Consider the following 21,755-nt stretch of genomic DNA (forward strand, 5'->3'; position numbering starts at 1 on the left):
CCCCCTGCTGTATGTAATCTGATGGCTTCTCATTGTACTTAGAATAAAGAGAAAATTTCCTACCTGCCCTCTATGCTCTGCAATGGTTTGGTGCCAACCTGTCTCCTTTAATCTCAGTCTTTCCCTCCCTTCCTCTCTGCCACAGGTGTGTTGCCCTCACACCCTTAACCTTAACAAGCTTTTTCATGGTCCAAGACTTTTATACTATATTATTCAGGGAGCAAACTCTTCAGTTCCTTCTTCTAGTAGTAAATTCATACTTATCCTTCAGTTTCAGCTCAATAATCCCTTTCTCAAAAAAGGCTTCCTCCATCTTATGTATTAGGTAACTCCTCCCCCATCAGACAGCCTAATGGTATTGAGCACCTCATATGTGAGGCTCTTAAACACAGCTGCAATTTTATATTTTTTGTGTAACTAGTTGGGTATTTTTTGATACAATATAATAAGTGCCATGAGAATAAAGGCCTTGTCAATTGTCCTATTTCCGATACATAGTAGAACATCTAAATAGACATTTTTCCAAAGAAGACATACAAATGGCCAACAGGTACATGAATAGGTGCTCAACAGCACTAATAATTAGGGAAACACAAATCAAAATCACAATAAAATATCACCTCTCAACTGTTCGAATGGCTATCATTAAAAAGTCTGGAGATAACAAATGTTAGTGAGGATAGGGAAAAAAGCGAACCTTTGTGCACTGTTGGTGGGAATGTAAATTGGTGCCGCCATGATTGAAAACATTATGGAGGCCCCTCAAGAAGTTAAAAATAGAACCATATGATCTAGCAACTCCACTTCTGGGTATATATACCAAGGAAATGAAGACAGGGTCTCAAAAAGTTATCTGCACTCCCATGTTCATTGCAGCATTAGTCTCAATAGCTAAGACATGGAAACAACCTAAGCGTCTGTCAACAAATGAATGGATGAAGATGTGGTGTATATATATATATATATATATATATATATATATATATATATATACACACACACACACATAACCACATATAATATATAACGGAATATTACTCAGCCATGAGAAAGAAGGACATCTTGACCTTTGCAGCTACATGGATGGACCTTGAGGACCTTCATTACAGCAAATGAAATTAGTCAGACAGAGAAAGACAAATACTGTATGATTCACTTACACGTGGAATCACAAAAGCCAAACTCGTAGAAACAGGGACTAGAGTGGTGGTTACCAGGGATTGGAGGGTGGGGGAAAAAGAGACATTTTGGTCAAAGAGTACAAACTTCTAGCTAAAAGATGAATAAGTTCTGGTTATTTAACGTACAGCATACGGATTATTGTTAATAATACTGTATTATATACTGGAAAGTTGCTAAGAGAGTAGAACTTATGGGGTCAGGTCTAGAAGTAGCATATATCATTTCCACCCACATTATAGCGACCCGAACGTAGGCACATCATCTCACCCAACTTCAAGAAAGTCTGGGAATATCTCTGTACCAAAACAAGAAGTAAACTTGATTATCTAGGTACGTAGCATAATTTCTACAGCTTAAGATAAACAACTTTTCATTTTGGTGTGTGTTTCTGTAAGGGGCTTTTTGTGGCTTTAAATTGTACACTCTAGTTAAAATACACTTTACAGTAAGCAGTCTTCTAGAGGATCAGAATAACTTACTGATAGGAATGTAATAATTTTTCAATGCTATATGGGCTATTCTGTTTTAATACTTTATCTCTAAAGAGATACCATTTATTTTTTCTGCAAATTTACACAATAGAATTAGAGAAAAAGCACATCAGATTTGAAACAGGTCCACTTCCCCTAGGCTATACAGGAAATACCCCAGGAGGAAGTAAACCCTTTTGAAAAACTACATGGAACACACTTTTTAATTGTGTTGAACAGTACTATTTACATTTTTTAAACAAATTGAAAAAAGCTTTATCTATGCACCCAGATACAGGTTACATTGATTGATCAACCACTATCCTTCTTTTCGAAAGTAGATAAATCACAAATCATAAAATGGTTAATCAAACAATGATTTTCAATTTGGGTGGGTACTATTTAGTATGTCCTAATTACTTTGTCCAAGTACTATTTTTGGTAGAAGTTTATATGCTAAAGGCAGTTTCTTATACCTTGTATATAAACCAAACAAAATGGAGAAGTCACCTTTTATGCTGAAAATTCTATTTGCAGATTTTATATACTGATAACACAGTTACTCTAATTATAGGAACACTATTTTCTAGAATTCAGCATAAGCTTCCAAGAGGCCTAAAGTATTCAGATCTTTGTCCCAATCTCAACTTCCTTTGTCTGTAGGCTCACTAGAATGCCTAACTCTGAAGAATTACTTCAGCAACACCCACAGAATAATTTATGAAGTTACCATTCCTTTTGGGCCTCGTGTCTAACCAGTAAAATGATCTTCCTAGTTCTTTTTCCTCTAGGCCATTTCCTAAGGTGGCAGAATAGCTCTATTATTGTTTTATTGTAGCTATTTTAAAAAAAATCTAGGCCTTCAGGATCTCATTCAAACTTTTGTTCCCAAGTACTTTAGATGAAATCAAATATCATGAAATATTTACAATTTGTGCTCAAGCTATGAAAGGACACTTTGGGAGGGGAACAGGGATATAAAGACTGGAGATAAGAGAGCATAGCATGGTAACCACTTCTGAAAAGTTTATGCTCTGCTTGGTAGAAATTATCTGTATAGGTTAGATACTCGTTTTTGGCAGTTTCTGTTTCATGTCATGCTCTTTTTCAGGAGCTGATTGCCAATGGCTGAGTGGAAGATTCCTGGTACCCGTAGGCATTTCTGTTGTTGTTTCTGTTTGGAGGACAATTTAGGAAAAGAGAGTTCATAGCAAACAGGGCAAGGCTTGTTGAATTGGAGCTGATACACATTATGTTTGTGGCTCCCTATGGAAATGCTTAGTTGAAATACTCTTCATGAGGGAGAAAAAGAGAATAGTACATTTATGCCATCCTCATGAAATAAGAATATGGTGAGCTCACTACTGCATTGTCAGATTACAGAAGAGTCCAAATATAAATAATTGCAACCAAAAAAACAGAAAAAAGTACTTAGACATCATTGAGCAAGGCACATAATTTTTTTAAATGATGAGGAGTTAGAGGTCACGCCTATACGCGTTCAGGAGATTTGGACAAATACTTAATGTATGCGCAAAAGAGCCCTGTATAGGTATATGTAGACTGATGCCATTCCCACCCTGGCTACTAATTTTATTTTGATGTCTCTGAATGCTCATTATTTTATGGTTGATCAAACTAAGTTCCCATCAAGTTCCAAAACAAGGATTCTGTGAAAGTTTTATTTCAGCTCTTTATAGATCAGGATTATACAGTAGAAATGTGACGTGGGCTACAAATCCAAACCACATATGTGATTAAACTCTTTGGCAGCCACAGTAAAGAAAGTGAAAAGAAACAGGTGGAAATAATTTTATTAATATATTTTCTTTCACTTAATAGATTCAAAATATTATTATTTCAACATATAATCAATATTTTAAAGTATCAATATGATACTTTACACCCCTTTTTTTAGTATTAAGTCTTTAAAACTCTGTATTTTTTAGAGAGCACGTCTCGATTCAGACTAGCCACACTTCAAGAGCTCCATAACCACCCGTGGCTATTGGCTGTCATTTTAAACAGCACAACTGTATAATACCTTGATAGTTTTGAAAAGAAAAAAATATCGTTTATCATTGCAGAGCCATATGAATGGGTCAAGAATATCAAATCTGGTGCTTCCATTTACACAGGTTTCCAAGTTCTCACAATTTCATCAATGGCATTTTAATATGTTTCAAGAATACACATTATATTTTATAACTGGCCATTGCTTTTTCTTTTACTAGGAATATTTTCTGCAATACCCTGGCATTTTATAGATGTGCAGCACAATTTCCCAACGCTGTTATCTCTTCTTTTAAGAATACCAACACTTCCAACATGAGGCTTAGATGGACTAAATATTTTAATGAGAGAACTTGTCTCACAAGATGTGTATATTGATAGAAAAATAACAAAAAAATATAATCTAATGAAACTACTATTTAAATTCATGTTCCTGGAAGAAAACATTAGACTAGGTATTATTTCTCTTACAACTGATATTTACCAAAAGAAGAGGAGGAGTAAAACTGGGAGGAAGATAAAAAGGAAGAGCAGGGCTTCCCCGGTGGCGCAGTGGTTGAGAGTCTGCCTGCCGATGCTAGGGGACACGCGTTCGTGCCCTGGTCTGGGAGGATCCCACATGCCGCGGAGCAGCTGGGCCCCTGAGCCATGGCCGCTGAACCTGCGCGTCCGGAGCCTGTGCTCCGCAACGGGAGAGGCCACAACAGTGAGAGGCCCACGTACCGCAGGAAAAAAAACAAAACAAAACAGGAAGAGCAGGAAGAGGATGTGGGCAAAGAAGAAGGAGGAGGAGGGACAGAATGACAACAATGTTCAACAGCAACAAGGAGGAGGGAGAAGAGGTAGAGAAGGACAGGAGGAGGAAGGGAAAGAACATCACCAAAGGCACATACACCTTTGACTAGGAATGAGTTTGACATCCTTTCACCGACAGAAAGTTGTGTCTGAAGGCACCCTACTCCTTTCATTCAACCCAGTTACTACACATTCAACACCTTGGGGAAGGCATGGCTCTTGCTGAGAGCAATTGCCGACAAAAAGAACAGGTAGCTGGAGCTAGAAAAGACTTTGAGATCCATACAACACTGAGAAATTCCCTCTGCTGCACCCTGACAGATGCTATCTGCTTAAATACTTCCAATAAGCAAGAACTGACTACCTCTGAGGCAGCACATTTTATTTGTAGACTATGGCATTCGTTGGAAAGTTCCCTCGTGAGGCCATGGTCGATCATTCCTGGGCTCATTGGGCTGGGCTGTCCTCTAGGGACAACATAAATCTGTCCATCTACCTTATAGGAGAATCTTGAAAATATTTTAAAATGTTTTTCTTGCTACCAGAATCATTTTATTTATTTATTTCTTCCTTCTCATAAAACGTAATTTTAGCCCCCTTGCCAAGTTAATCTTTGTACCTTAAATGTGCACTTGGTGAATTCTGGTTTTAAATGTTTTACTTAGAGCTAAATATTCTAGATACAGTCAGTGATAAATTTATTTGATCATAATTTTTCATGATCTGGGAATTATAAATCTATTAAAGTAGCCTAAGAATAGGCTTACTATTTTATTAACCACATCATAAATTCAGTTCATTCCTGAGAGACAGTCATTGAAAAGTTACCATGTATTGGACTAAGTGCTGTGTTTACAAAATAAATAAAACACAGTCTCTTCTTCAAGTAGCTTCTGATCCAATGGGACAGAGAGCAGCTACTATAGACACATGGGTGGTGTAGGTACAGAGGAAGAAGGTGCAGCCTAGTCTGGAAAAACATTGAACATATATTAACTGAGCAGTTAAAATCATCGCACTTTTTCATCTATAATGTCACCAAGCCAGATTGCTCTGGTACACAGTAAAACTTGTACAAAGTATTCACATGACTCTACATGAAGAAATTTATATTTATTCTAGTGAAAATTCATCCTTTTTCATTCATTTCCAACATAGTTTGGAGTGTGAATTTTGTCAGACATCTTTTCGGATTTTTCTTTATCTGCAAAGTGGGTACCATGTGTTTCACTCAAGTCATCGATACAATTCTCAAAAAGTACTGGGAGAGGCACACTGCTAGTACCCCTTCTTTAGGCAGAAACCAAATCGCGAATTACCACTTATTAAACCAGCTGTTCACACGTCTGAATCTACATCATGGGTTTCTCATCCAGTTCTTACTTTATCATCTTATTCACAAGGATGGAAAAGAATGCTGTCTCCATATATTTCTGGAAATAATATAGTACTCACGCCATTCCTCTGTGCACCAAGCAGTCATATGTAAAGTAGACTTGGATTTGGTTTGCCCTCTGTCTTCTTAATGAATATATGCTCCATTCTGAAGAATGACTGGCAGAAACAGTGTTGGCTGGCTATGAAGCTCTAAGGTTTAACTCGTAGAGGTGACAGCCCTCTGCTGTCTTCTCTATATAATTAGAAAGGCAGAAAGAAGATTTTAATATAATATATAATAGACATATAATACAATCAAATTATACATTTATTTGTATTTATTTTAATTTTTATATATAGCATTATATTATCAAGCATTAATATAATAATTCACCTCAGCCTCCAGTGACTCCCAGCTGTGGGAACAATATCCATGTCCAAAAGAAAAAAGAAAATGTTGTTTTCACGTCTAAAACAAGGGATTAGGAGGTATTTTCCTATCAAAAACTGTTAAATAATGGTCAAATATATTCAGAATGGCTCAACTAACACAATATTTTAGAAACATGATAGGTTAAAAGACTTTTCAGACCTGGTCAGGGAGTTTCACTACAATTTATAGCATTATTTCAAAGAGAAAATGGGTTCTAAAATCCCAATAATGGATTTTTCAAAATAACTCTTTAAAACACAATCCAATTACAGGATTAAATTGCCTGGAGTGTAGTTTCAGTTTCAAAAATTCCAAATGCATATGTGGGTGTGTATTATGAATACTAGTTTGCTTCATATAAATTTCTGTAAAACACAGAAATGAATGAACTTTGTACCTTTATCAGTGCACATAAATGTGTGTAAAGATAAACACAATTACAATTTTAAAAGATTATTATTTTAACCAAAACTACACATTTGAATTTATTTTCAGTCTGATCCATAATATAAAATAAACTTTGATTATTTAGAGATTATCATCGATAAAAGATAAAAGATAATTTTCATTACACATTGGGGTATCATTACCACTACTTTCAAAAGTTCAGATTTACAAAAATAATTTCATGTCCTCCAGACATTTTAAAGATTTCCTAGGGAGTAAACTAGAGATAAATTTTAGGGCCACTTACAGCTAATAAATTCTATTAAAACCATCCAAGTTAGCACTAATTTAAACTATCTCTAGATGAGGTAAGGGATATTTTTCTGTCACGTACAAAATATAACTAGGTAGTTCTAACATTTTAATAACCCTCAAGATACTGAGTAGAAGTATCATAAATGTATAGATTTTTTATTCTTTTGAGGAAATTTTCATAAGCAACATTAAAAAAAACAGTTGTGCTTCTTTCTACAATTATCAATAACACTGTTTACTGAATATTTCTGTATGCCTGACCCTGTATAATACTATTTTTACTAATATTGTCCTAATACTAATCCTGTACTAATACTGTCCATACTATTTTTTTAATTTAATCTTTAGAACAAAACTATAGGTAAGTATCATTAGTCTCATTTTACAGATGAGAAATTGTGGCTCAGGGCACCATTTTCTAAGATCTCCTAACTAGAAGGAACAGAGTGAAGATCTGATCCTGATTCTCCTTGACTCCAAAGCCTTTGCACTTAACCACTATGATATACTACCTTTGAAAAATAACATTTGGTGAGAGAGGAAGAATTTCATTATGGTGGTTATGATAATTATTTGATTGTTACTCTGACATGGAGCTGCATTATTAGAAAGGGTGTTTGTCACTTCTTTAGCACTAAGGCACTTAGAATTTGATTGCTGGGGTCAAGAGGCATTTCACAGATAGAAGTTATAATCATTTAATGATTGAATCCATAGAGGACAATTATTTTGATCACTTCCCTTAGCCAATGACAGTTGTTCTTTTGCTCAGTTATTTCTATTTTTCTAAGCCCTCTAACAGGAACTTGCCCATCACTAATTCCCATTAGGAGCACTAGTGGCATTGAAGGTTTTCAAGACGTTTCAAGTCTCCCAGATTCTATGCATGACATATGGTTTCGGTAGGGAACTACTGATTGCATGGTGAAGCCTGTTATTTCTTCCACTTTTGACGGCTTTGCTCACAGCGTGCTGGCAGCTGAGCTGCGAATAGGATTTTAAGGTTCAGCATGAGATCCAGGAGCCCTGAAACAACAACAGTAATAAAAGTGGGCTCTGGTTTTGTGCTGGAGGCAAGCTCTGCTTTCTGTATTCAGAACTTTTTGAAAGGGAGGACTGGAAGTCAACGAGACAGGAAATGAAAATGTTACCCAGACCCCAGCTTCTATAAGGAAAAACTCTTGCTCCTTTAAAACTGGAATTTTTTCTAGGTACTGATGTAAGCAAACTACAATACAGCTTTATTTCCTTTTCTGTGATGTGAAATGCCACAATCCCAGCCAAAGTTTTAAGAAATGCCATGACACATAAAAACGGTCAGTTATGTTGCTGAAATAATCCAGGCCCATGTTTCTCTCCAAAAACACTCTGCTATATTTTACATGAGAAATGACTACAAATGTATGTGTCAGAAGTCCTCCCCAGTGTGAACCCTGGGTCTTGTGACATCAATGGATTAACACTTGTATCCTTCAGTTCTAATTGGAATAAAGTCAATGTCTGCCTGAAAAAAAAAAAAGGATTTCAAGAAAACCAGTGTGCTTTTAACAGCAAAGGCCAAATTCTTTATTGTTACATGAACATGAGAAGGTTCACATGGGTCTCTGTTTATGTTGGCTACGTGAAATGACCTTACTCATTTGTTTAAGGTATAACACTGACTCTTAGAAACAACCTCAAACAATCAAAAGCAGTACATTCTTGATGACTGGCCTACAGCTAAGGTAGAAACAATTTCTGATTCCTAAATATGTGTGATATAACAGAGGAGGAGAGTAGGGCTGGGCTACTAGCATCTTCATTAGCAGTAAGTAGTAATGATCCAAGAGGTAGATGACCAAGTGAAAAGACCCGAAGTCACAGGACATGAGGTCACACTATGTCTTTGCTACTTACAAGTTGTTTGACATGAGATAGGCTTCTTAAATTTTCTGAAATATAGTTTCCTCATTCATCACTTAGGGCTTAAAATTATCTATGTCATCTTGGAAAATAACTCTCCATGGGTCTCTCATATTTCTGTATATCTTTTGAGCAAAGGCAGTGGCAACATGTGTTCTGGATTACCTTTTCAGTAATGTTTGTATAGCAAATAGCATTGGAAGTTAAAAAAAAATCCTATCTTTCTCTGGGGAAGAGGGAAGATTTGTTTGCTGTCCAGGATAATAAAGATAATGTCTCTCACTGGGGCCAGTGTTGGACAGTTTTGCCCCCAGCTTTCTTACCAAAGTTTGGTTTTTTTCTGAAACTTGCGGTTCTCCTGTAATGCAACTCACTGTGTGTGAAGATGTCACCTGGCCCTCATTGCATGGTCCTGTAGGAACTGGGGCTCAAGAAACTGGCACAAGTCATATTAATCTGGCAACTGCTATTGTTTGACAATTACACTGAATTTTGTCTCTGAGCCAGGAACTATGGCCAGTATCCATGAAACTATGGAAGATTAACTTGTTAGCTTGTAAGTGGAGTGAAATCTCAGAACATTCATAGTTCTTGACATTCATAAAGTTTCTGTGAACAATTAAAAATGAAAATGTTTGGAAAGATTTAAAGAAGTGTCTTACAAAACAGAAAGTATTCAATTAATCTTGGTTATCATTATTGCTATCAATATTATGATAACAGTGATTTTTATTTTGAATACATTGTTATTACAAGAAACAAATGAAATAACACACATGCACATTTAATCTCTTTAGAAACTTTCTAGAAAAATAGATTGAGTTGTATGTTTATATCAAGAAACATTGAACATCTTTGATACAAGTTACCATATAAAGGCAATGTAAGCAATTTTCAGCCTACAGAATGAAAAAATAATTTGCAATCTATCTATCTGATAAGGAGTTAATATTCAAAATATATAAGTCATACAACCCAATAGCAAAAAAAAAAATCTGATTTAAAACTGAGCAGAGGACTTGAATAGACATTTTTCCAAAGAAGACGTACAAATAGCCAATAGGTATATGAAAAGGTCTTCAACATCTAAAAATGTAATAATCAAAAAAAAATGCCAATCAAAACCAAAATGAGATGTGACTTCATATCTGTTAGTATGACTATTATCAATAAGACAGTAACTAACAAGTGTTGGTAAAGTTGCGGAGAAAAGGGAACACTTTTGCACTGTTGGTGAAAATGTAAACTCTGCAGCCACTATGCAAAACAATATTTTTCAAAATATTTTTGAGAAGAACTACCATATGATCCAGCAATCCCACTTCTGGATATATATCTGAAAGAAATGAAATCAGTATCTAGAAGAGATGTCTGCATCCTCATGTTCATTCTAACATTATTCGCAATAAACAAGATATGGAAACAATCTAAGTGTCCACTAATGGATGAATTAATAAAGAAAATGTGTTTGTGTGCATGTGCCTGTGTGTGAAATGGAATATTATTCATCCATACAAAAGAAGGAAATCCTGCCATCTGTGACAACATGGATGAACTTTGAAGCCATTATGATAAGTAAAATAAGTCAGACAGAAAAACACTGTATGATCCCATTTATATGTGGAATCTAAAAAAGCCAAACTTGTAGAAATAGAGAGTAGAATGGTGGTTGTCATGGAGTTAGCAGGTGAGGGAAATGGGGAGATGTTGGTCAAAGGATACAAACTTCCAGCCATAAGATGGATAAGTTCTGAGGATCTAATGTATAGCATAGTGACTAATGTACAGCATGGTGACTATATATGTGTATTTATACACATATATATCAAAAAAGCATTAAAAATTCTCTGCCCTCAAAGATCCAAGAGTCTAGTTTGAGAAACAAGACCTAAACCTATGAAAAATGATGTAATAATATAAAATTTGACCTATAATAAAGAAGAGAGTGGATATCATAAAGTGATTTGTCATTAATTTGCCAAATAAGTGATATACATAATGTTTTGGAATTTAGACAAAAGGCAAATCTGAATGCTTGCTATTCCCAAAGTCTCTCTTTATGGTAGATATTTCCTTATGTCAGGCAATTTGTTGATGACCATAATCTCAGTATCTTGGACATGGATGTTTAAAAACCTATGGTACTTTTATCAAAGTCTTACAGGTCCTAGACAGTACCCCAAATTACTGTCTTCTTGATTGTGATATATGAACTCAATCAAATCTTCTCTCTGGAGGAGTTTTATTGTGATATTACAGAGAGAGTCAGTATATCAAAGTGTAATTCAAAATAGAAAAGATACATAAATAGAGAAATAAGTAGAAATTATGATTCAGAAAATCCAGAAATCAGAGGCACGTCAAGAAGAGGGGGGACCTTCAAGATGGCAGAGGAGTAAGACAGGGAGATCACCTTCCTCCCCACAAATACATCAGAAATACATCTACACGTGGAACAACTCCTACCGAACACCTACTGAATGCTGGAAGAAGACCTCAGACTTCCCCAAAGGCAAGAAACTCCCCACGTACCTGGGTTACGCAAAAGAAAAAACAGAGAAAAAAGAATAGGGACGGGACCTGCATCTCTGGAAAGGAGCTGGTGAAGGAGGAAAAGTTTCCACACACTAGGAAGCCCCTTCACTGGTGGAAATGGGGGGGAGGGGTGGAAGGGGGCGAAGCTTCAGAGTCACAGAGGAGAGCGCAGCAACAGAGGTGTGGAAGGCAAAGCGGAGAGATTCCCGCACAGAGGATCAGTGCCGGCTGGCACTCAACAGCCCGAGAGGCTTGTCTGCTCACCTGCCAGGATGGGCGGGGGCTGGGAGCTGAGGCTTGGGATTCGGAGGTCAGACCCCAGGGAGAGGACTGGGGTTGGCTGCATGAACACAGCCTGAAGGGGGCTAGTGCACCACAGCTACCCGGGAGGGAGTCCAGTCAGTCTGGAACTGTCTAAGAGGCAAGAGACCACTGTTTCGGGGTACACAAGGAGACAGGATTCAGAGCACCACCTAAACGAGCTCCAGAGACGGGTGCAATCCGCAGCTATCAGAGCAGACACCAGAGATGAGCATGAGACGCTAAGGCTGCTGCCGCCGCCACCAAGAAGCCTGTGTGCAAGCATAGGTCACTATCCACACCTCCCCTCCCGGGATCCTGTGCAGCCCCCCACTGCCAGGGTCCCGGGATCCAGGGACAGCTTCCCTGGGAGAACACACGGCGTGCCTCAGGCTGTTGCAACGTCACATTGGCCGCTGCCGCCGCGGGCTCACACCGCATCCGTACCCCTCCCTTCCCCTGGCATGAGTGAGCCAGAGTCCATGAATCAGCCGTTCCTTTAACCTCCTCCAGTCTGGGCAGGGAACAGATGCCCTCAGGTGACCTACACACAGAGGCCAAAATTTAACTTTGGGGCCACCTCCAAAACTGAACACCAGGAGCTGTGCGAACGAAAAAGAGAAAGGGAAATTTCTCCCAGCAGCCTCAGGAGCAGCAGATTAAATCTCCACAGTCAACTTGATGTACCCTGCATCTCTGGAATACCTAAATACACAACAAATCACCCCACAATTGAGGCAGCGGACTTTGTGAGAAACTGTAGAGTTGGGGTTTGCTTTCTGCATCTAATTTGTTTCTGGTTTTATGTTTATCTTAGTGTAGTATTTAGAGCTTATGAACATTGGTAGATATGTATATTGATTTGGTTTCGCTCTTCCTTTTTTAAAAAAAATATGTATTTTTACTTTTTCTCTTTCTGTGAGTGTGTATGTGTATGCTTCTTTGTGTGATTTTGTCTCTATAGCTTTGCTTTTACCAGTTGTCCTATGGTTCTGTCTGTCCTTTTTTTTTTTAATAGTTTTTAGTGCTTGTTGTCATTGGTGGATTGCTTTTCTGGTTTGGTTGCGCTCTTCTTTCTTACTTTTCTGTTTTTTTATTACTTTTTTATTTTTAATAATAATTTTTTTATTTTTTATTTTAATAACTTTATTTTATTTTTTTCTTTCTTCCTTTTTTCTCCCTTTTCTTCTGAGGCATGTGGCTGACAGGGTCTTGGTACTCTGGCCGGGTGTCAGGCCTGAGCCTCCGAGGCGGGAGAGCTGAGTTCAGGACATTGGTCCACCAGAGACCTCCCAGCCCCATACAATATCAAACAGCAAAAGCTATCCCAGAGATCTCCATCTCAACACTAAGACCCAACTACAGTCAACAACCAGCAAGCTACAGTGCTGGAAAACCTATGCGAAACAACTAGCAAAACAGGAACACAACACTGCCCATTAGCAGACAGACTGCCTAAAATCATAATAAGTTCACAGATACCCCAAAACACACCACTGGACTCGGTCCTGCTGACCAGAAAGACAAGATCCAGCCTCATCCACCAGAACACAGGCACCAGTCCCCTCCACCAGGAAGCCTACACAACCCATGGAACAAACCTTACCCACTGCGGGCACACACCAAAAATAACAGGAACTACGAACCTGCAGCCTGCAAAATGGAGACCCCCAAACACAGTAAGTTAAGCAAAATGAGAAGACAGGGAAATAGACAGCAGATGAAGGAGCAAGGTAAAAACCCACCAGACTAAACAATTGAAGAGGAAATAGGCAGTCTACCTGAAAAACAATTCAGAGTAATGATAGTAAAGAGGATCCAAAATCTTGGAAATAGAATGGAGAAAATACAAAAAATGTTTAACAACGAGCTGGAGGAACTAAAGAACAAACAAGCAATGATGAACAACACAATAAATGAAATAAAAAAATCTCTAGAAGGAATTAATAGCAGAATAACTGAGGCAGAAGAATGGATAAGAGATCTGGAAGATAAAATAGGGGTAATAACCAACGAAGAGCAAAATAAAGGAAAAAGAATGAAAAGAATTGAGGACAGTCTCGGAGACCCCTGGGACAACATTAAACACACCAACGTTTGAATTGCAGGGGTCCCAAAACAAGAAGAGAAAAAAAATGGACTGAGAAGATATTTGAAGAGATTACAGTTGAGAACTTTCTTAATATGGGAAAGGAAATAGTAAAGTTCAGTAAGCACAGAGAGTCCCATACAGGATAAATCCAAGGAGAAACACGCCAAGACACATATCAATCAAACTACCAAAAATTAAATACAAAGAAAAAATATTAAAAGCAGCAAAGGAAAAGCAACAAATAACATACAAGGGAATTCCCATAAGGTTAACAGCTGATCTGTCAGTAAAAACTCTACAAGGCAGAAGGGAGTGGCAGGACATATCTAAAGTGAAGAATGGGAAAAACCTACAACCAAGATTAATCTACCCAGCAAGGATCTAATTCAGATACGACCGAGAAATTAAAACATTTACAGACAAGCAAAAGTTAAGAGAATTCAGCACCACCAAACGAGATTTACAAAAAGTGCTAAAGGAACTTCTCTAGGCAGGAAACACAAGAGAAGGGAAAGACCTACAAAAACAAACCCAAAACAATTAGGAAAATGGTAATAGGAACATACATACTGATAACTACCTTAAATGTAAATGGATTAAATGCGCCAAACAAAAGACATAGACTGGCTGAATGGATACAAAAACAAGACCCATATACATGCTGCCTACAAGAGATCCACTTCAGACCTAGGGATACATACAGACTGAAAATGAGGGGATAGAAAAAGATATTCCATGCAAATGGAAATAAAAAGAAAGCTGGAGTAGCAATTCACATATCAGAAAAAATAGACTTTAAAATAAAGACTATTACAAGAGACAAAGAAGGACACTACATAATGACCAAGAGATCAATCCAAGAAGATATAACAATTGTAAATATTTATGGACCAAACATACGAGCACTTCAATACAGAAGGCAAATGCTAACAGCCATAAAAGGGGATATCACCAGTAACACAACAATAGTAGGGGACTTTAAGACCACACTTCCACCAATGGACAGATCATCCAAAATGAAAATAAATAAGGAAACACAAGCTTTAAATGATACATTAAACAAGATGGACTTAATTGATATTTAGGACATTCCATCCAAAAAAAACAGAATACACTTTCTTCTCAAGTGCTCATGGAACATTCTCCAGGATAGATGATATCCTGGGTTACAAATCAAGCCTTGGAAATTTAAGAAAATTGAAATCTTATCAAGTATCTTTTCCAACCACAACACTATGAGACTAGATATCAATTACAGGAAAAAAACTTTTAAAAATACAAACATTACAGTACTTAATAACCAAGAGGTAACTGAAGAAATCAAAGAAGAAATCAAAAAATACCTAGAAACAAATGACAATGAAAACACGATGGCCCAAAACCAATGGGATGCAGCAAAAGCAACTCTAAAAGGGAAGTTTATAGCAATAGCATCCTACCTCAAGAAACAAGAAACAGCTCAAATAAACAACCTAACCTTACACCTAAAGCAATTAGAGAAAGAAGAACAAAAAAACCCCAAAGTTGGCAGAAGGAAAGAAATCATAAAGATCAGATCAGAAATAAATGAAAAAGAAAGGAAGAATATGATAGCAAAGATCAATAAAACTAAAAGCTGGTTCTTTGAGAAGATAAACAAAACTGATAAACCATTAGCCAGATTCATCAAGTAAAAAAAGGGACAAGACTCAAATCAACAGAATTAGAAATGAAAAAGGAGAAGTAACAACTGACACTGCAGAAATACAAAGGATCATGAGAGATTACTACAAGCAACTCTATGACGATAAAATGGACAACCTGGAAGAAATGGACAAATTCTTAGAAAAGCACAACGTTTCAAGACTGAACCAGGAAGAAATAGAAAACATAAACAGACCAATCACAAGCACTGAAATTGAAACTGTGATTAAAAATCTTCCAACAAACAAAAGCCCCTGACTAGATGGCTTCACAGGTGAATTCTATCAAACATTTAGAGAAGAGCTGACACCTATCCTTCTCAAACTCTTCCAAAATATAGCAAAGGGAGGAACACTCCCGAACTAATTCTACGAGGACACCATCACCCTGATACCAAAACTAGACAAAGATGTCACAAAAAAAGAAACTACAGGCCAAAATCACTGAAGAACTTAGATGCAAAAATCCTCAACAAAATACTAGCAAACAGAATCCAACAGTATATTAAAAGAATCATACACCATGATCAAGTGGGTTTTATCCTAGGAGTGCAAGGATTCTTCAATATAGGCAAATCAATCAATGTGAAAATCCAAATTAAAAAATTGAAGGATAAAAACCATATGATCATCTCAATAGATGGAGAAAAAGCTTTTGACAAAATTCAACACATATTTATGAAAAAAACCCTCCAGAAAGTGGACATAGAGGGAATTTACCTCAACATAAAAAAGGTCATATATGACAAACCCACAGCCAACACCATTCTCAATGGTGAAAAACTGAAACCATTTCCACTAAGGTCAGGAACAAGACAAGGTTGCCCACTCTCACCATTATTATTCAACATAGTTTTGGAAGTTACAGCCACAGCAATCAGACACAAAAAATAAATAAAAGGAATAAAAATCAGAAAAGAAGAAGTAAAGGTGTCACTCTTTGCAGATGACATGATACTATACATAGAGGAACCTAAGGATGCTACCAGAAAGCTACTAGAGCTAATCAATGAATTTGATAAAGTAGCAGGATACCAAATTAATGCACAGAAATCTCCTGCATTCCTATACACTAATGATGAAAAATCTGAAAGAGAAATTAAGGAAACACTCCCATTTACCACTGCAACAAAAAGAATAAAATACCTAGGAATAAACCTGCCTAAAGAGACAAAAGACCTGTATGCAGAAAACTATGACACTGATGAAAGAAATTAAAGATGATACAAACAGATGGAGAGATATACCATGTTCTTGGATTGGAAGAATCAACATTGTGAAAATGACTATACTACTCAAAGCAATTTACATATTCAATGCAATCCTTATCAAACTATCAATGGCATTTTTCACAGAACTAGAACAAAAAATTTCACAATTTGTATGGAAGCACAGAAGACCCCGAATAGCCAAAGCAATCTTGAGAAAGAAAAACGGAGCTGGAGGAATCAGGCTCCCTGACTTCAGACTATACTAGAAAGTTACAGTCATCAAGACAGTATGGTACTGGCACAAAAACAGAAATATAGATCAATGAATAGGATAGAAAGCCCAGAGATAAACCCATGCACATACAGTCACCTTATCTTTGATAAAGGAGGCAAGAATATACAATGGAGAAAAGACAGACTCTTCAATAAGTGCTGCTGGGAAAACTGGACAGCTACATGTAAAAGGATGAAATTAGAACACTCCATAATACCATACACAAAAATAAACTCAAAATGGATTAAAGACCTAAATGTAACGCCAAACACTATAAAACTCTTAGAGGAAAACGTTGGCAGAACACTCTATGACATAACTCACAGCAGGATCCTTTTTGACCCACCTCCTAGAGAAATGTAAGTAAAAACAAAAATAAACAATGGGACTTAATGAAACATAAAAGCTTTTGTACAGCAAAGGAAAACATAAAGAAGATGAAAAGACAACCCTCAGAATGGGAGAAAATATTTGCAAATGAAGCAACTGACAAAGGATTAATCTCCCAAAAATACAAGTGGCTCATGCAGCTCAATATCAAAAAAAAAACAACCCAATCCAAAAATTGACAGAAGACCTAAGTAGACACTTCTGCAAAGAAGATATACAGATTGCCAACAAACACATGAAAGGATGCTTAACATCACTAATCATTAGAGAAATGCAAATCAAAACACCTCCCACTGGTCAGAATGGCCATCATCAATATATCTACAAGCAATAAATGCTGAACAGGGTGTGTAGAAAAGGGAACCCTCTTGCACTGTTGGTGGGGATGTAAATTGATACAGCCACTATGGAGAACAGTATGGAGGTTCCTTAAAAAACTAAAAATAGAACTACCATATGACCTAGTGATCCCACTACTGGGCATATACCCTGAGAAAACCATAATTCAAAAAGAGTCATGTACCACAATGTTCACTGCAGCTCTATCTACAATAGCCAGGACATGGAAGCAACCTAAGTGTCCATTGACAGATGAATGGATAAAGAAGATGTGGTACATATATACAATGGAATATTACTCAGCCATATAAAGAAACGAAATTGAGTTATTTGTAGTGAGGTGGATGGACCTAGAGACTGTCATACAGAGTGAAGAAAGCCAGAAAGAAAAAAACAAATACCGTATGCTATCATATATATATATGGAATCTAAAAAAAAAATGGTTCTGAAGAACCTAGGTACAGGACAGGAATAAAGATGCAGACGTAGAAAATGGACTTGAGGACACAGGGAGGGGGAAGGGTAAGCTGGGTGAAGTGAGACAGTGGCATAGACATATATACACTGCCCAGTGTAAAACAGATAGCTAGTGGGAAGCAACTTCATGCCACAGAGAGATCAGCTCAGTGCTTTGTGTCTACCTAGAGGGGTGGGATAGGGAGGGTGGGAGGGAGACGCAAGACGGGGGAGATATGTGGATATATGTATATGTGTAGCTGATTCACTGTTATACAGCAGTAACTAACACACCATTGTAAAGCAATTATATTCCAATAAACATGTTAAAAAAAAAAAGAGTCAAGAAGAAATGGAGGCAAGACAATGGTAGTGCATTAAATCAGGACACCCCTTTCTCAGGACACAAATCAACAACATTGCTGCTTTGTTATCTGAGATCTTTCCAGGCTGAGTTGCTGCCATTATATCCGGAAATTATCAGTTATCAATGAGCTCTTGTTCTGAATCTGTTGGTATTTCTTTGTGCCTCCAATACCTGTCCATTCGCTCTTATAAAGTCGTCATTAATGAAAGTAGTCTGAATTACCAGCCTGTAGCAATCTGAAAAACTCTAACACATGGGTTCTGGGAATAGCAAAGCCCTTAAAAAGACTTCCCATGCAGGATCTAAGCCCCAAATAAGCAAAAACATGCCCAGAGGACAGTGAGGAGACTCATTTGTCTGGAGCACAGCTTCAGAAGAGATACAACTCTGTACCAAGGTAATGAAGAGCCTTAAGAGCAAGGTTAATGATTCCGAATATTATTCAATTTATAATTAAGAATATGAGATATGTTCTACTTTTTATGCAGAAAAGAAGAAAAGATCAAAGTTTTTCAATAGGAGTCATGAGGGCACTAACTTCGTGCAGATCCATGAGTGAAAGCGATGATGCTGACAAGCTACTCCAAACCCTGAAAAGCAGGGGTGTAGCCCAGGTTCACGCCGCACTAAAAGCAGTGTCTTCTTTCCCTTCTCCTAAGTTTTATATCTATTTGTGTCTTCCTGCCTCTGCATACTCTCACCCACACATGCTCCCCTTTCCCTCCCACCCTCAAATGTAGGAATGAAGGCACTTTCAATTTAAGTTCCCTAGTGTTCATTTACATAACGCTAACAATTTTATATTTCTTTCTTTTAAACTCATTTATATTGAGTTGCTTTTTAATTTTATGTGTCCTAGATCAAAGCTTCTGCTATATAAGTTTCTGTGGCTCCCGCAGGCTTACCTGAGCACTCTAATTATTAAAAGGAACCTCCATACTTCTGTCATTGCTTTGCTTTAATATAATTTTCCCATCTATCTTGGCTGCTAATCTATAAACTGTTTTAGGTTAAAATTGTTTTTTTAATCATCTCTATTTTCTCAGAAACTGGCACAGTGCCTGCCATGTTAAAGGTACTAAATAATTGTTGAATAAATGAAGCAAATCCTTCACCTCTAGTTTAGTGTAAAATTTAAGATATTCACATGTAGAAATCTATAAGAGGCTATGTCATTTGCCAGAATCAATCATCATCATCATTTTTGTTTCTGTCACATTAAATGAGATTGCACTGGCTAGTATTGTTCCTTCTTGATTTATACCTTCCCACACGTCATTGTCTCATAGCAGCTGGAGCAGTACAAGAGATTTATGTCTTTTCCAAAGGCATAAAAATTAATCTGATTTTTAATTATTTTTCCCAATAGTATATAAGCTTCAATTTAGTTTCTACTTAGGATTAATATTGATTTAAGTTACTTTAGTAGTTTCACCTTTTTTAAAAAGAAGCCATGTCACAGCCAACCTCATAAAATTATGGCTTAGTGTTCATTAATATTAATCACAGGCATTAAATTTGATTTTCTCTTTGGGGTTTAGGAAGGTATAGGTTTAAGCAGAGGAAACAAGTCCTTCTTCCCTGAATTAAATTGAGATCACTACCTTGTGGTCAGAATGGCCCACATTCAATCGTGATGTACTTTCTATTCTATTCCTAACAAAAAATTCTATGGGTGCTCAATCTTACTGTTTACCATGGAGTGTAGTTGGATGCCTTATGCAAATCTTTGGAAGGGCTAGAATGGTTTTAGTACAAGAATAAGGACACCTTGCTATCTTTTTATATGGAAAACCAGCCTGACGCTCATTGTTCAACTGGGCAGCAGAAGATGCAGAAGACTTCAATCTTCCATAAGGTGAACAAGGCAATTCCTGGGGACACAAATGGCAAACGTGTAGCATTCATGCCACCAATCCTCTGTTCTGCATCTATGACCAACAAGCTCTTCTTTCCTGCATCTGGACTTAGTTCAAAACCCTCCACAAACAATAACTCCAGGCACTATGACTAGTCACCAGAATTTTAACAACTACATAAACCTCTTTACATACCTGCCCAACAGCATAATATGTGCAAAATCTCACTCAACAAAGATTAAAACTCTTCCACTTTAACTCTAGGCTATAGGACATTATCACTGGATGTGACCATGTCTCTGATTTGCTCATGCAGTGGTGTATCATCGTAATCACTTACCTTATTTCCTTGATCTCAATATATATGTGTTCAGACTTTAATGTTTCTGAAATTGAGGTTTGTATGTATAACATGATAGTGTTTGTTGTGTATGATTATATTGTATTCTGCTTTTGTTTTGTTTGATTTGATGTGATTTCACTTGAAAATGTGTTATTATGTTGATGATCATTTATATAATAGAATAATATCAAATTTGTGAGTTTTCAATCCTTTTTAGGGTAGATAATTTGTTGTGCTATTTCATCAGAAGTATACATTTTGAAATACGTAATGTCAGATATTAACTCACAAGAAAATAAGCTTTATTATAATTAACCAATCAGATTTCAGGAGCATCATGATGATTTCCAATTTTGTTTGCCTCTGACAGGCATTATAACTTAGCAACTAAACCAAAGTAGAAATTGATGTGGCATAACTCTGTAAACGTAGGTCAATTGCAAAGTCACAGAGCACATAGCTTAACATATAATGAACTATAATATTATCTCTAGCATAAACATAACTAATAATAAGAGGGTATGTGACAAAAATAGAACATATGAAGTAGGTTTTACGAAATAATAGAAGTAAGTAACTTTGGAAGAATACAACTTGTCTTTTTTACATTTGCCTAAGGCCTTGCTAGCAGGAGAGGTACCTATGTTTGGGGAATATATAGACCTTTTCTGCTTTTATCAATAGGTGTATAGAAATATATACATAAATACATATATATACATATATGTGTCACTTTGCTGAATAAAATATGTATTTTTTATAGTATTCTACACAAAGACTATAAGTTAAATCTCTTGTCCACATAATTATTGTTTAATTTGAAGTGATAGAAAAGTTAAGTTTATTCTTTCCCACAGAGAAGTTTACAATCAAATCAGACTGGAATATTTATAGAAAGGGAGAAATCCATATAGCTATAGTACATCCTCTGGCTACTAAGAATAAATTAGATAATGCATTTGAAAAAATAGAGGGGAAGTATGCAGGCTAGACTAGATATCCTGTAAAATCCTCCTACAACAAAGCACTGAG

The sequence above is a fragment of the Grampus griseus genome (genome assembly GCF_964374135.1).
Source record: "Grampus griseus genome assembly, chromosome: 13".
In the NCBI taxonomy this organism is placed as follows: Eukaryota; Metazoa; Chordata; class Mammalia; order Artiodactyla; family Delphinidae; genus Grampus; species Grampus griseus.